General features: G+C 50.1%; 1 long non-coding RNA gene across 1 annotated transcript; it reads left to right on the top strand.

Moving 5' to 3' along the window:
• Nucleotides 1-3,708: 3,708 nt before the first annotated feature.
• LOC311599022 lies at nucleotides 3,709-6,650 on the top strand. Its single transcript, XR_014779759.1, has 3 exons — nucleotides 3,709-3,813; nucleotides 5,116-5,200; nucleotides 6,388-6,650. It is a non-coding gene; the product is annotated as an uncharacterized lncRNA (long non-coding RNA).
• Nucleotides 6,651-13,432: the final 6,782 nt, after the last annotated feature.

Raw genomic sequence — 13,432 nt, 5'->3', positions numbered from 1 at the left:
AATTAAACCTCACAGCAATTACAAGCTGTGTCTAAGTGAAGGCACGGGCACTAGAAAGTGGGAGCATGTCACAATCCGGTGTTAGCCAAAGGTCACCGGATATCTAAGGTTCTATAAATCTGAAGAGAGATTAAATCGCAGGTGACATTAACCTCTTAGGCAACTGAATGCCGATTTTCTTGGGCAGAAGTAACTCTGTTAAGATCAACACCAGAGAAGCAGTTGTGCCTCACTCCTGCAGCAGCCAGGGCCTAGGTCTTTAGGAAGGGATGAGTTGGGGGGGGGGTCTCCCCTGAAGGGAGAAACAAGCCCAGCAGCAAATCTGGTAACAGCCAATAGCAGAACGAAGTCGTTCATGGTTCTTGGGGGTTTATGAGATCAGCAAAGGAAAGGGTCAGAGGTCCAGAAGATCTGATGTGCTACTGAGTCTCGGGGAGATTCTATCTAGATGTGTGTGTCTAGATATGGTGTTGGTGTCTGTTGTACATATGTGTGTGGGTATATACACACATGTGTGCCTATATATAAATATGTATGTATATGTGTATGTGCATGAGTGTGTGTGCATGTTTGTGTATTCATGGTGGTATGTATTCACATGTAGACATATATAGATGTGTGTGCATGCATGTGTATTTATATGTAGATATGTGTTTTGTGTGTAGATATATTTGTGTGTGAAAATGTGTGCAGGCATGTGCATATAGATGTGTATACGTGTATATTTGGTGCATATAAGTGTGTACATTGTGTCTATGTGTAGATATATGTAATTATTTATGTGTGTGTTCCATGTGTAGGTGTGTATTTGTGTGCATGTATATTTTTAGATGTGTTTGTACATGTAGGTATGTGTAAACATATGCACATATATATGCATGGGTATATAGATTTGTTAATTTGGTATGTATAGGTGTGCACACTTGTATAGATGTATACATGTGTGCATACATGTTTTTAGGTAGGTGTGTGGGTGCGTGTTTCTGGGGTTGACTTTACACAGTGACCTCTGGGGCAGAAATGAAATTTGGATTTCTAGGGTCTGCCAGGTTCTGCAGGGTTCTGATAGATCTGTGAGGGAGCTAGAATGTAACCACCGCACAATGGGGAAACTGAGGCCCCACAGCAACAAGGACAGCCTCCCACCCAGCTTCCCCATTCCACCTCTCCAGGGAAGTCATCCTCCACTCCACAGAGAGGTCTGGAATGGGTAGGCAACTGCATTAATGGCCATAGCAGGGGGGCAGGAGGCTCTGCAGAAGGGGCCCTGCCAGCATGGACCTCTCACAGGACCCTTTATGTGCTGTTAAAGAGCCAAGGGAGACTACCAGCACCTGGAAGAGAGTGCACACCTGCTGGGTGCTATGCCACACGCTGTGTGTTCTGGGCCCATCTCAGACCATCCAGGGGAAGCCTAAGGCATAGCCAGTGGTCACATCTGCCATCCTTCTCCACGGCAAAGTCAGCAGGCACTCTGCAACAGTAGCCATGAGTAGTCAGAGGTGGGAGGTGGTGAGTTGTGGAATTTGAGATGTTATGGGATAGGGCAACCTCAACCCCACCTGGCCTTGTTTATCCCTGCTGTCTGGTTGTAATCAAGAGTAGTGGCTCCTGGGTGCTCAAAAGATGTGCATACTTACAGAATGAGCATAACATGAGGGGGTTCTGGTACGGTTCTGGTCATGCCAGGGCCCTCCCACAGCTCTTCTCAGTTATCAGGCACAGCCACTCTGAACCCAGTATAACGCTCCCCACCATACTTGGGCAGGTGGAGGGAACAAATATTTAAGAAAAAAATGTCACATGGGTTGAGATGAGAACATAGAGCAGAAGGGGGTGGGGCACAATGTGACAGATAGGACACAGGGACTTGGGACGGGGACCACCAGAGTCACATGGCCAAGGATGAGGACTCGGACAGACTTAAGTCAGCAGGAAGTACAGTGGCAGGGAAGCCCAAGGACGTGCCCAGCCACAGGGCAGGGGCTCAGGGTATTTATGTTATATTGGAAAGACCTGGGACGTGTGCCCCTCCCCCAGAGGACACTCTGATTCTGCAACAGGGGGCCGAGTCTGCAGCGCTGAGGGGGGCAGACAGACAGACAACCCTCACCCATCAGGTGACCACAGGCCCCGTTTCTCAGGGTCCACGTGGGAGTAAGAGAGGGGTGTTGTCCCTGGTCCCTCCCTCTTCACCATGTGATCATGTGACCTCATGGGGAGAGGGGGCGAAGGGGTGGGGGAGCGGTACTGTAGTGGGCAACACAAATTTTCCTGACCCTTTGATGCTGGGCGCAGAGTCAGGCTCCAGTGGCTGTTGGAAGCGTGCAGGCGCCTTTCTGGGATCTCCAGGCTTCTCAGTCCCTGGCATATGGGTGGGAACGGAAAAGTTGCTTGATTAAGGGGAAAAGGATACTTCTAAGACCGGAATTGGGCCAGAGCTGGAGATCAGTCAAGGCTTCCACAGTGCTGGGCCTCTGGGTCTTGAGGGAGTGGCAACCCTCTGTGAGTCATCCTCAGAGCACCTAGCTTTTCCTCTGCCTCTTCCCTGTGCACTCTCTCCTTCGGGGATCAGAGGGAGTCTTTCTCTACCATTGGTTTCTTTCATATGTTAATCTTTTAAATTATTTATTTATTTATTCACTTTACATCCCCGTTATAGCCCCCATCTTCCTCTCCTCCCAGCCCCACCCTCCTTCCCTCATAAGCCCTCTCTTATTCCTCAGAAAAGAGAAATCCCCCCTACCCAGCCACCCCAGCTCATAAAGTTGCATCAGGACTGAGTTTGTCCTCTTCCCCCTGTGGCCCTAGCAAGGCATGGAGAAACGATTGCAAAGCAGGCAACAGAGTCCATGTCAGAGACAGCCCCTTATTGGGCACACACATGAAGCCTGAGCTGCCCATCGGCTACATGTATGTAGAGGATCTAGGTCCAGTCCATGTATGGTCCTTGGTTGGTGCTTCAGACTCCACAGGATCCTCCGGGGTCTGTTGGTCTTCTTGTAGAGCTCTTGTCACCTCGAGGTCCTTTTATTCTTCTTTTCACCTTTCCACTAGACTACCAATGTTTTACCCAGTATTTGGCTGTGAGTCTCAGCATCTGTTTCAAACCAACGCTGGGTGTAGCCTCTCAGAGGACAACTCTAATAGGCTTCTGTCTGCACGAGTATCATTAATAGTGTCAAGGGTTGGCTCTCTTCCATGGAATGGTCCTTGGGTTGGGCCAGGCATCGGTTGGACATTCGCTCAATCTCTGCTCTATCTGTTCTGTCTTTATCCCTGCATGTCTTGTAGGGAAGGTAAGTTTTGGATCAAAGTTTTTGTGATTGGGTTGGTGTTCTACCCCCTCTACTAGGAGTCTTGTCTAGTTAGAGGGTGTCCTCTTCGGTCTCCATGGCCCTTGCTACTAGGAGTCTCATCTAGAGTCCCCCTCATATCCTTCCGACATCTATTCTGACTTAGGTCTCCAGCTTGTCAGAGATGCCCCGAGCCACAGTCTCTCTTTTCTCTGTAGGTCTTCTGTCCTCCCTTCTCTGATGTCCCCAGGTCTGATCTCCACCTTTACTTCTCTCTGTGCTCCCTCTCTTACCTTCTTCTCTCTCTTCAACCACTACCTCTCTGTCTATCCTGTTTCCCTTTCTGAGTGGGATTTGAGCATCCTCCCTTGGGTCCTCCTTGTTACTTATCTTCTCTGGGTCTGTGCATTGTAGAATGTTTATCCTGTACATCATATGCTGAGCTTGATGCCTCCCTCTGTCCCAGTCCTGCTGGAACAGTGAAAGGAAGGCAGAACTGACAGTCTCCAGTTCCAGGGTAAGATCTGGATGTGTGGCACACACCCCGGTTCTCTGCTTACCCCTCTCCCGCTATGACTGGGTATCTTTTCAGGGTTTCTATTGCTGTGATTAAAACCACAAGCAAAAGCACCTTGTGAAGGAAAGGGCCTTATTTCTTTTACTCTTCCACATCACAATGTGCCACAGTCAGGGGAGAAACTCAAACAGGGATGGAACCTGGAGGCAGGAGCTGATGCAGAGGCCATGGAGGGGTGCTGCTTACTGGCTTGCTTCTCGTGGCTTGCTCTGCCAGATTTCTTATAGAATCCAGGACCACCAGTTCAGCGGTGGCCCCACCCACAAAGGCCTGGGCCTTTCCCCATCTATCACTAATTTTAAAAATGCCTTGCAGCAATGTTTTCAACCTGTGGATTGTGACCCCTTTTCGGGGGTGGGGTGGGGTGTGTGGAACAACCCATATCATTTACATTACAGTCCATAACAGTGGCAAAAACTACAGTTATGAAGTAGCAATAAAATAATTTTATGGTTGGGGGTCACCCCAACTTAATGAGGAACTGTATTAAGGAGTCGCAGCATATACCCCAATCTTACGGAAGCACTTTCTTAATTGAGGATCCCTCCTCTCAGATGACTTTAACTTGTGTCAAATTGACATTAAAAACTAGCCAGCACGCCAGGAGAAGCCACGGCAAGGACAGGGAGCCTCTGGTTCCCCACAGGGCTGAGACCTCACCCCACTGCCGGTGGCTTATAGGCTCATAAGCCAGGAAGACAAATGCTCGCTGCTACATTGCCTGAGATATCTGTGCTGCTGCATAGGAAAATCAAAGAGAAATATGGAACCCTAGTGCCCCAAGTCAGCTTCATAAGGGACCCTTTAGCAATCTCAGAACAGCCTTCCCTCCCTCAGAACTGCTGCTGAGGTCGGGTCACAGGAGCCTCTGCCCTCCTGCTCAGCAGTGATCCAGGTGGGGTAGGGGAGGTGGGAGGTTGGGGAAGGGTGAGGGGAGGGGCTTAACGTGAAAGACAAATGCCATGTGCTTTTTCCTTACACTTGGGGTCTAGATTTCAATATATACACACATGTATGTGACCAAGTGGAGGGGGGACAGAACTGAAGAATGAAGGGACCTGAAGGTAGAGAGGAAGGGGGGGGCACGAGAGATAATGGAGGAGTCAGGAAGGACGGGTCACATTTTCTCTCATGTGTGGAGCATATTTATATAGATGCATGTGACAAAAAAAAAAGCAGAGGCAGGACTATGTAGAGGCATGAAGTACAAAACCCTCTCTCTCCATAATAACAAATTCAAAGGTCTGCAGAGTAGAGCGCATGCAGAGAAAAGGCAAAGGTGGCTGGCTGGCAACGTGGCACAAGAAGGTTGCTAAAGTCCCAGACGGTAAGAAATCCCTGCCCTGGTTTCCCACAAGCTGTTACTCCTAGAGGTACAATCTTCTGTGGGGCACGTGAGCCACGTGACCAGGGCAGCAAGCCTGGAGCAAGAGACGTGTTCAAACCCCGAAAATCTCATCTTGGGACTGGCAGGAGTGAAGACAGCTCTCTCCGTGTTCTGGGCCTCCGTGCCCTAGTGCACATAGTCTTTCAACCCCCCACCTCTGCCACCCTTGAGGTAAATCATGCAGCCTGGTGGCCAAGGTCCTATTCCTAGTTCCTTAGAAGGACGTGTCCAGCTAGCGCCTGGAATTCCTCTCCATGAAAATGAAGCATTCCCAGCACCTCAGCCCCAGCTAAGGATGTATATTCACTCCAAAAACTTCTACCTACTTCTCCAAGGCTTATATAGCCCTTACTTCCCCCACCCCTCAGTAAAGGAGAGATGTTTCACTGAAAAATGTCTGGAAAAAGGCTGTTTCTCCAGCATTCACTGTGAGACTGAGATCCTGTTGTTTCAAATAAAGAAAATGCCAAACCATTTTATTTTACCAATGAAGACTTGGGAGCCAGATGCTGAGGTGAAAGCTTGCTAGCTCGGAGAGGCAGAGAAAGCACCCAGCTGACCTTCCTACTCAGCTCACATCCCAAAGGAAAAATCCAAAACAAAATCTAAAAGCCAAAAGTCCAAGGTCAAAAGCTTGGTAGCTCAGCTGATGGCCCAGGAGGAAAAGGCCTGTTAGCTCACCCAGCAGCCCTGGAGGAAAAAGCCAAAAAGCTGAAAGGTAAAAGCTAAAAGCCAAAAAGCTAAAGAGCTGCTTCTTCTCCATGCTGTCTTTTTTGTTTTGTTTTGTTTTTGTTTCTGTTTTTTGAGACAGGACTTCTCTGTGTAGCCTTGGCTGTCCTAGACTTGCTTTTGTACACCAGGCTGGCCTCGAACTCACAGCGATCTGCCTGCCTCTGCCTCCCGAGTGCAGGGATTAAAGGCGTGCGCCACCACACAGGGCTCTCCATGCTGTCTTAATTACCCTTCTCTCAAAGTCCCTCCAATATCCTTCATCCCTGTCAGCTGTTTTCTTGCTCCATCTCTTGACCTAGGGTTAACTTTAATAAATTCTGTGTGCGGAAAGCTTTTGGATTAAAGGTGTGTGCTAGGGCTGAGCCACACCATAATCACCTGTTTGCAATCAACAGAAAGCTCTTGGCTTAAAGGTGTGTCCTAGGGCTGAGCCACATCGAGCAAGAAACAGGTTTTAACAGTTCACAATCTTGGATTTCACAATGGGATCGAATGTCCTGCAACAAGTTCCCACTAACACATCTGCCTGGCTAAGCTTCATTCCTTCAAGTCCAGCCTAGTATGCAGCCTTGTCTGTACACCCTGGGGAAGAAGCCACCCTGGAACAGCAATCCAAGCTCTTCTAGCATAAGCCTCTTCCCAAATGCCCCATCCTGCTCCCTCTGGATGCCAAGCCTTACCTAATAAACATGCTGGACCCTGGGCTCAGCCTCATAGCAGTCTGTCTGTAACATTCCATGGCTCAGAGTTCTGAAAAAGTAGGTGCTGGGGAGGGAGGAGCCTAGCCACCTGCTTGTCTGTGCCTCTCAGCTCCAAGCGTACCTCCTACTGAAAATGGACCACAAGGATTTCTTTCTTGCAGGGGGAGGAAGGGGATCCATGAAGGATTTGGAGGCACAAGAGGAGGTAATAAGAATAAACAATATAAAGACAATGGTATGCATGTATGAAAATATCACAATAAAACTCATCTTTTGTTCACTCAACAGGTGAGCACAGAATCTCTCTCTCTGCCTAAAGTTCCTAGTTCCTTCTAAGGACCCACAGTGGGTAAGCACAGGTCCAGGGCTCTGTCTCCCCTCATTTGTCGACTCTGCTCATCCCAATGAACTTTGCCCGCTACAGGCTGGAAATGGGGTCTAGGATCCTGTGCCTCTGCTGAGGGCTGAGGTACGGCCCACTGCCCAGTGGGGCCTGGAAGTTCTTCACTGTGTCTATGGGGAAACAAGAACCCACCCGTGCTCCTGAGGGCACTGACTTGACTAGAAATAGGGCTCAGTCTTGACTCTGGGGTCTGGGTGGATCCCTGACTGCTTGGGGACTGAGCCTCCCTGGAGCCTCGTGCATATGGCTGTGTCTCTGGTTTCTACCCTTGTCTCTTTGAACCTGGACACTACACCCTGTGGTAGGGGAGAGAGAGAGAGCGCGCCTCAGATATGCGTCCTGCCTCTCCTTCATCCTCACTTCTGCTTGTCACCTATCCTTAGCATCTGTCTCCTGACATAAAATCCCATAATCAAAAGCATTCAACTAATGGAATTAGGCTGTCTCTTTGAAAGTTACTTATTTATTTACATTGTGTGTGTTATATGTCTGGCCAGGCTGACTGAGGCATCCTGGGAGAACGCGAGTGGTTGGTCGTAGAGATACACACACCATGTCACTACTGTTCACCGGTGTCCAGAAGGGTGTTACCAGCGATGTGGGAGTGTGTCTCTCATGTCTGTGGCCACACCGGTTACTGTGGAGACATCCAGCTACACACTGGGGCTAGACCTACCCATGCTAGGGTGACTTACTCTCTACTTTGTAGGTGCACAGCTGGAGACATCTCTAAGTCTTAGTGCCATCTACGGAGTAGGATTGCAGTGGGACCCATTTCATAGGTTCCACTGAGGTCTAGGAAACGGAACTGCTCAGTTCTACCTGGCCTCGCAGAAAGGGTTCAGTGACCACGAGTTTCTCTCAGGTTATCACAACGATCACATGCCTTCTCATTCTCAGGTGACCGTGGAGAACGTGTTGGCTGGTGCACGTGGCCAGGGCCTCCCTGGCTGGCTCACACACCGTGGTGCATCTGCAGCCACAGGGAGGGACCTTTCTGTCACACTCAAGATACCCTCTCATCTTCCTTTGTGGATCAAACAATGGCCCTCTGTGCCTGGCTGTGAAAGAAGGACACCCGTGACAAGCCAGTCCTCCAGGCCAGGGGATCTGACTTTATGCAGAGCCCCAGACCTACTTCTCTGGAACTAAAAGCAATTTGCAGCCTCACAAAAGGATGTATTAGAGAGAGCCTGAGCACAGCAGAGGAGGGCGGCTGGAGGCTGGGGAGAGAAGGGAGGAACTGGCCTGAGGAAGAACAACACAAAGACAGCCAAAGCAGGCGCTGGCTTCCACTCAGGTTGCAGGACCCATGAGGTGGATGCCTGGCCCAGTTGATGTGGGGGGTGGGGGGTGGGAGTGGCTCAGGTGCTTTCCAAGGTAGACGTGGCATTTGGATTTTTGTTTTTCACACTATGTAAAGTAGGGAGAACGGGCTCTTCCTGGTATGTGTCCTTCTCGAAGCCGGACAGAGAGCTGGTGCTGAAGTCTGGGTATGGGACAGAGTGGAGAGGGCAGGACTGAGTCAGGGTCAGTGGCAGGGAGCCACTGTAGCTGGGTCAGACAATGGGATTCAGGCCCAAGGTTAATCAGTGCAGAGACCTGGAGAATAGGCTGCAGGCTCAAAGGCTCCAAAGCCTTACAGAAGAGACTTAGAACAGGCTATGGATGGGGAGTGTGATGCCTCCTTTTGGGATGGGAGCTGGGTTTGTATCTTTGGAAGAAACCTGGGCTTCGGGCCTCTCTCTCAAGCTCTCGGGAGCCCCTGATTGCCTGGGCCCCCGATCATCCTGGACTGTGAAAATGAAATTGAACACCTAGTCAAAGGTGAGGGGCTCAAAGAGAATTGGGGCCACAAGGGCTCCAGGAAATAGCCCAGCCCCGAAACCTCACAATAGGACGGCAGGGTTAGAGACATTCTGTCCAAATTAACACAGCCAACTGGGAGCTAAGCTGGTTCAGTGCCAGGCAGTTCTGTCTCCCACCCTGTCCCTCTCCAGGGCAACACTCTGAATGTCACAGCCCAGGTCCAGTTCATGGACCGCTGGAGCCTCTGAAAGGGGCCGGTGACGGAGCATCTGCCTCCTGCACAGGAATTCTCCTCATGCCTTTCTCTCTTCTCCATGGCAGGACCAAAGGCAGGACCCTTCTCCATCAGCACAGCAGCAGGGACTCCATCTCTGGCTGGGCAAAGACACCTCACAGAGGTGTTATGGGCCAGCTCAACAGGCAGCTCGGAAGCAGTGAAGAGTTCTAGGCAGTATGAAGAACAGTGCCTTAGGGCTAGGTGGGGCTAAAAGAGGGAGGGGCTAGTGGTGCCACACCCCCACGGACTTTTCTTCCATTGCTGAGTGAGCAGGTGAGATTGAACCTGCCCTGTACAGGGGAGTCTCGCCTGGCCAATTTCCTCATTCTCTGAAACCTAGGGTCGGATAAGAAGGCCACCCCTCAGGACTGCAGCAGGGGTGCCAAAGAACCAGAAATACAGAATTCACCCAATCTGGAGCTTTTTTCCTCAGTCATCCTAAGCTAGGACACCTCAGCAATCAGAGGCCTGGCCTTTACCAGTGTGACCTGAGCAAGACCCTCGCTTTTAGTTAAGCCTCAGTTTCCTAGTCTGCAGAATGGAGCCTCACCAAGAACTTCCTTGTCCAGTTCCCACGCAAGACCTACACAGAGGATGACCTCCACCCCAGGCAGGGGTGACATCCGAGGGGTCTTTCAGATGGGTGTCCAGAACCAACAGGAGAAGTTGCTACTGATGCTTCCGTGTCATTTCCTTTGGGTACTCCTCCAGTGTTCTCCGTGCGGATCCCCAAAGTCACCTGCCCTGCTCCTTGCCCTCAGCTTTCTGAAGTTCTGTCTGTGGGAATAGATACTCCACATCCGTGATTGCCCACTTATCTTGTGACTCTGCCGCAAAAGCCATTTTCTTTCGCATGGCAGACACTGGGATTCCACAAGGCACCTTCCCGGCCCCTGCCTTTAGTAACAGAAAAGTGGAGAGAGAGCCATTTGCCAAAATGAGACACTAGCTTTGAGGCTCGTGGCACTGAGAGCCCAGCTCCTCTCTCCTAGCCGACAGCCTTTTTCCTTTGTCCTTCCTTTTAAGTGAGAGCATCTTTTGTTCATTCTAGCTGCAGGTCTGTTAAGAGAGATGAATCTGGAAAAAAGTCATACACTCCAGAGAAGATGGGGCTCTTAAAATGCATTCATGTTCAACGTGAGATCTGCCGAGTATGCAGGCGTAAACTGAGGGGTGAATAAGGCTTAGCTGGCTTCTCTGAAGTGAGGAGTGGATCTGTCTGTGAGGGGACAGAGTCGTTCCTGGGATGCTTCAGGCTTGGGTGCTGTGGGAAGCGGAAGGTGCCTCGCTCACTTCGTCTAGTAAGGTATTTGGGCAGATGTCCACTTGAGCCCTAAACAGGAAGGTTGCTTCTCTGTGAGCTTCTCCCTAACTCAGTTTTCTTGAGTCCAACTTTAAAAGGGTGACCAGACTGAGATAGCTCAGTAGGCAAAATGGCTTGTAAAAGCCTGACTACCTGAATTTGATTCTCAGAATCCACAGCAGGAAGACACACACACACACACACACACACACACACACACACACACACACACACACAAATAAGATTACCAAAACAACAACAACAACAACACTTCTTAAAAAGAACAGCCATATAAGGGTGTCCCTGGTATAAATCTGAGGCTGACCCAAGGAAATCAGGCAGATGCCCTTGCTGCCCCTGGCCCCCTCACTAGGAAGCCAGTACAGACTGCTGGAAGTTATGGCGCTCTCTCTCTCTCTCTCTCTCTCTCTCTCTCTCTCTCTCTCTCTCTCTCTCTCTCTCTCTCTCTCTCTCTCTCCTTGGACTCTCGGCTCTCTCACAGGGATATTGTTTCCTTCATCTCACAAGATGTCGCCCAAGGAGGTTCAGGCATTTACTGGCCATACATAGCAGGCTCAGCATTCTTACCAGGTCCCTGACTTGGGGGACAGCCCATCCCATACAGCTGGGGCAGACTCTGAGACAGAGGCTAGAAGCAGATTTAGCCATGGTGCAAGTATGAGGTTTCAGAAGGCTGGATGTGAAGAAAGAAACAGGTCCCTGTGTCCTGTGTCCTGTGTCCTAGAAAAGAGGGCAGACTGGACAGAGAGCTCTGGGGAATCAGCAGGTGGCTGGTGAGGACCTGGGGACATGACCACACACAGGGGGCCCTCAGAAGTGTGGGCTGAATCCCAGGAGGTGATCTGTGGAACTAAACACCCCCGCCAAACCCAGAGGAAATGGAGTCTGGACTCACAGCCAGAAGCAGCCAGGTTCAGACTCCCAACAGCTGTCAGCTGACTCTGGGTCCCACCCTTGCTCCAGGTCCCTCAAAGCCCAAAGAGTCTTCACTAGAATCCTGAGACATTCAAAAAGCCACCAGCCCTCTGCACATCTCATCTCACCCAAAGGAAAACTTGAACCTTAGCATGGGCCACAGCCCCTTCCCAGCTTCCCGTGAGCCTGCCCCGTCTCTCCTCCCATAGTGAGAATTCTGGAATTTTGTACCGGTAACCCTTGCTGAGCCCCCTCCGCCGGCTGTGCGAATGAGAACATCAGCCAAGTACCACCACACACGTGCCACTGCAAGGCTTGAAAGCCTGGTGTGTGCCTGCCCATGTCCCTGCCTCTGCATGACTGTTAGGGAGCACAGTGGACAGGAGGAGCCGAAGACAACCAGGCCAGTCAGTGTGTGGATCTGGGGCGGAAGGTGTTCGGTGGTTCAACAGGCATTAGTAGCCTTAGGGCCTCCCATCCATAATGGAGTCTATCCCTGACTCTGAGTGAAGACATGGCACTCTGATCTGTTCCCGAGGTTAGACCATTACATACTCTGGGCTAGAGAGATCGCCCTGAGGTGAAGAGCACTTGCAGAGGGCCCAGGTTCAGTTTCCAGGACCCATGTTGATGGCCCACAACGGCCTGTAACTGCAGCTCCAAGGGATCCAGTGCTCTCTTCTGACCTCCAAGGCAGTGACTGCACGTGGTGTACCCACAGACGAACAGGCGAAAACATACACGAAAATAAAAATAGGTAAAACCTGAGACTTTAAAAAAAAAAAAAAAGAACAGGGGCTGGAGAGATGGTTCAGCGGTTAAGAGCACTGACTGCTCTTCCAGAGGTCCTGAGTTCAATTCCCAGCAACCACATGGTGGCTCACAACCACCTACAGTGAGATCTGGTGCCCTCTTCTGGCCTGCAGGCATACATGCAGGCAGAGCACTGTATACATAATGAATAAATAAATCTTAAAAAAAAAAAAAAAAAAAAAAAAAGAACATTATATACTTCTGTCTCCTTCCTTAAGAGTTAATCCAATTGGGCCTGGCAGTCACCTGGTCAGGATATAACACTTGCTTTACCTCCACTTCCACCAGGAAGCCTGACCTGGCTCACCTGGAGACGACATGCTGAGGAGAGGGGGAGGGATAATTGTCCCCTCGATGAGATGATGCACTTGTCTTTCCCAGAAGCCCCCACTTGCTGAAGTTCTTCAAGAACCAACCTCCGTGGAGCCCTGATAAAACCTCCCCACTTTTCTGACTTTAGAAAAGTGTAACTTGTAATTTCTCTTCTTCTTCTTTTTTTTTTTTTAATCTCTTTCTCTTTTAAACACTGGCCAAAGCCTGGGTGTGTTTCCCATGATGCCCCGGGTTCTCTCTCTCTCTCTGAAACCAACCCTCTCTTTCCCTACCCATTTCTACCATGTGGCTTCTTACAAATGGCATGGTTTTCTTTCTTCCTCTTATGCAGCTTCTCTGGATAGCAGCCAAACACAGCTATCCTGCCTTGTTGTTGGTGGTGGCTTTTTTTTTCTCTCTCTCTCTCTCTCAATTTATAATAAAATTGTCCTCAAGCTTCCTTCCCGGTCCCTTTTTCAATTCTTTTATTAACAAGACTAAGAACCCATAAAAAAAATGGAAGTTCAGTTGCCTTAGTAACAGAGGGGCACCGAACCAGAGCATCAGGGAAGGCGTAAGGATTCAGCATTGCACCCCGGTCATGGGGGAGGAAGCAGCCAGGCCACCCAAATTTATTTGAAATTGTCTGAGTTGCATAAGGAGGCTTCAAGTGCCTTGGGAACACTAGCAAAGCTGGGCTGTCAGGTGGGTCTTGGATGTTGCAGCATCTGGGGTGACAGAGGGAAGGTAGCCAGAGTCTCTCCGTGAGATGACAAGAGGCTGCTACTGTCACCTGGAGCCAGTATAGAGAGATTAAACCGTTCTGGGAAAGGTTCTGCTCAGCGAAGACTCAAAGAAGAGACACACTGGGCTCACCACGACGCAG

The sequence above is a fragment of the Acomys minous genome (assembly GCF_964271855.1).
Source record: "Acomys minous genome assembly, chromosome: 6".
NCBI classification, from domain to species: Eukaryota; Metazoa; Chordata; class Mammalia; order Rodentia; family Muridae; genus Acomys; species Acomys minous.
Note: the sequence above shows the minus strand (reverse complement) of the source record. Positions and strands in the feature narration are given on the sequence as shown.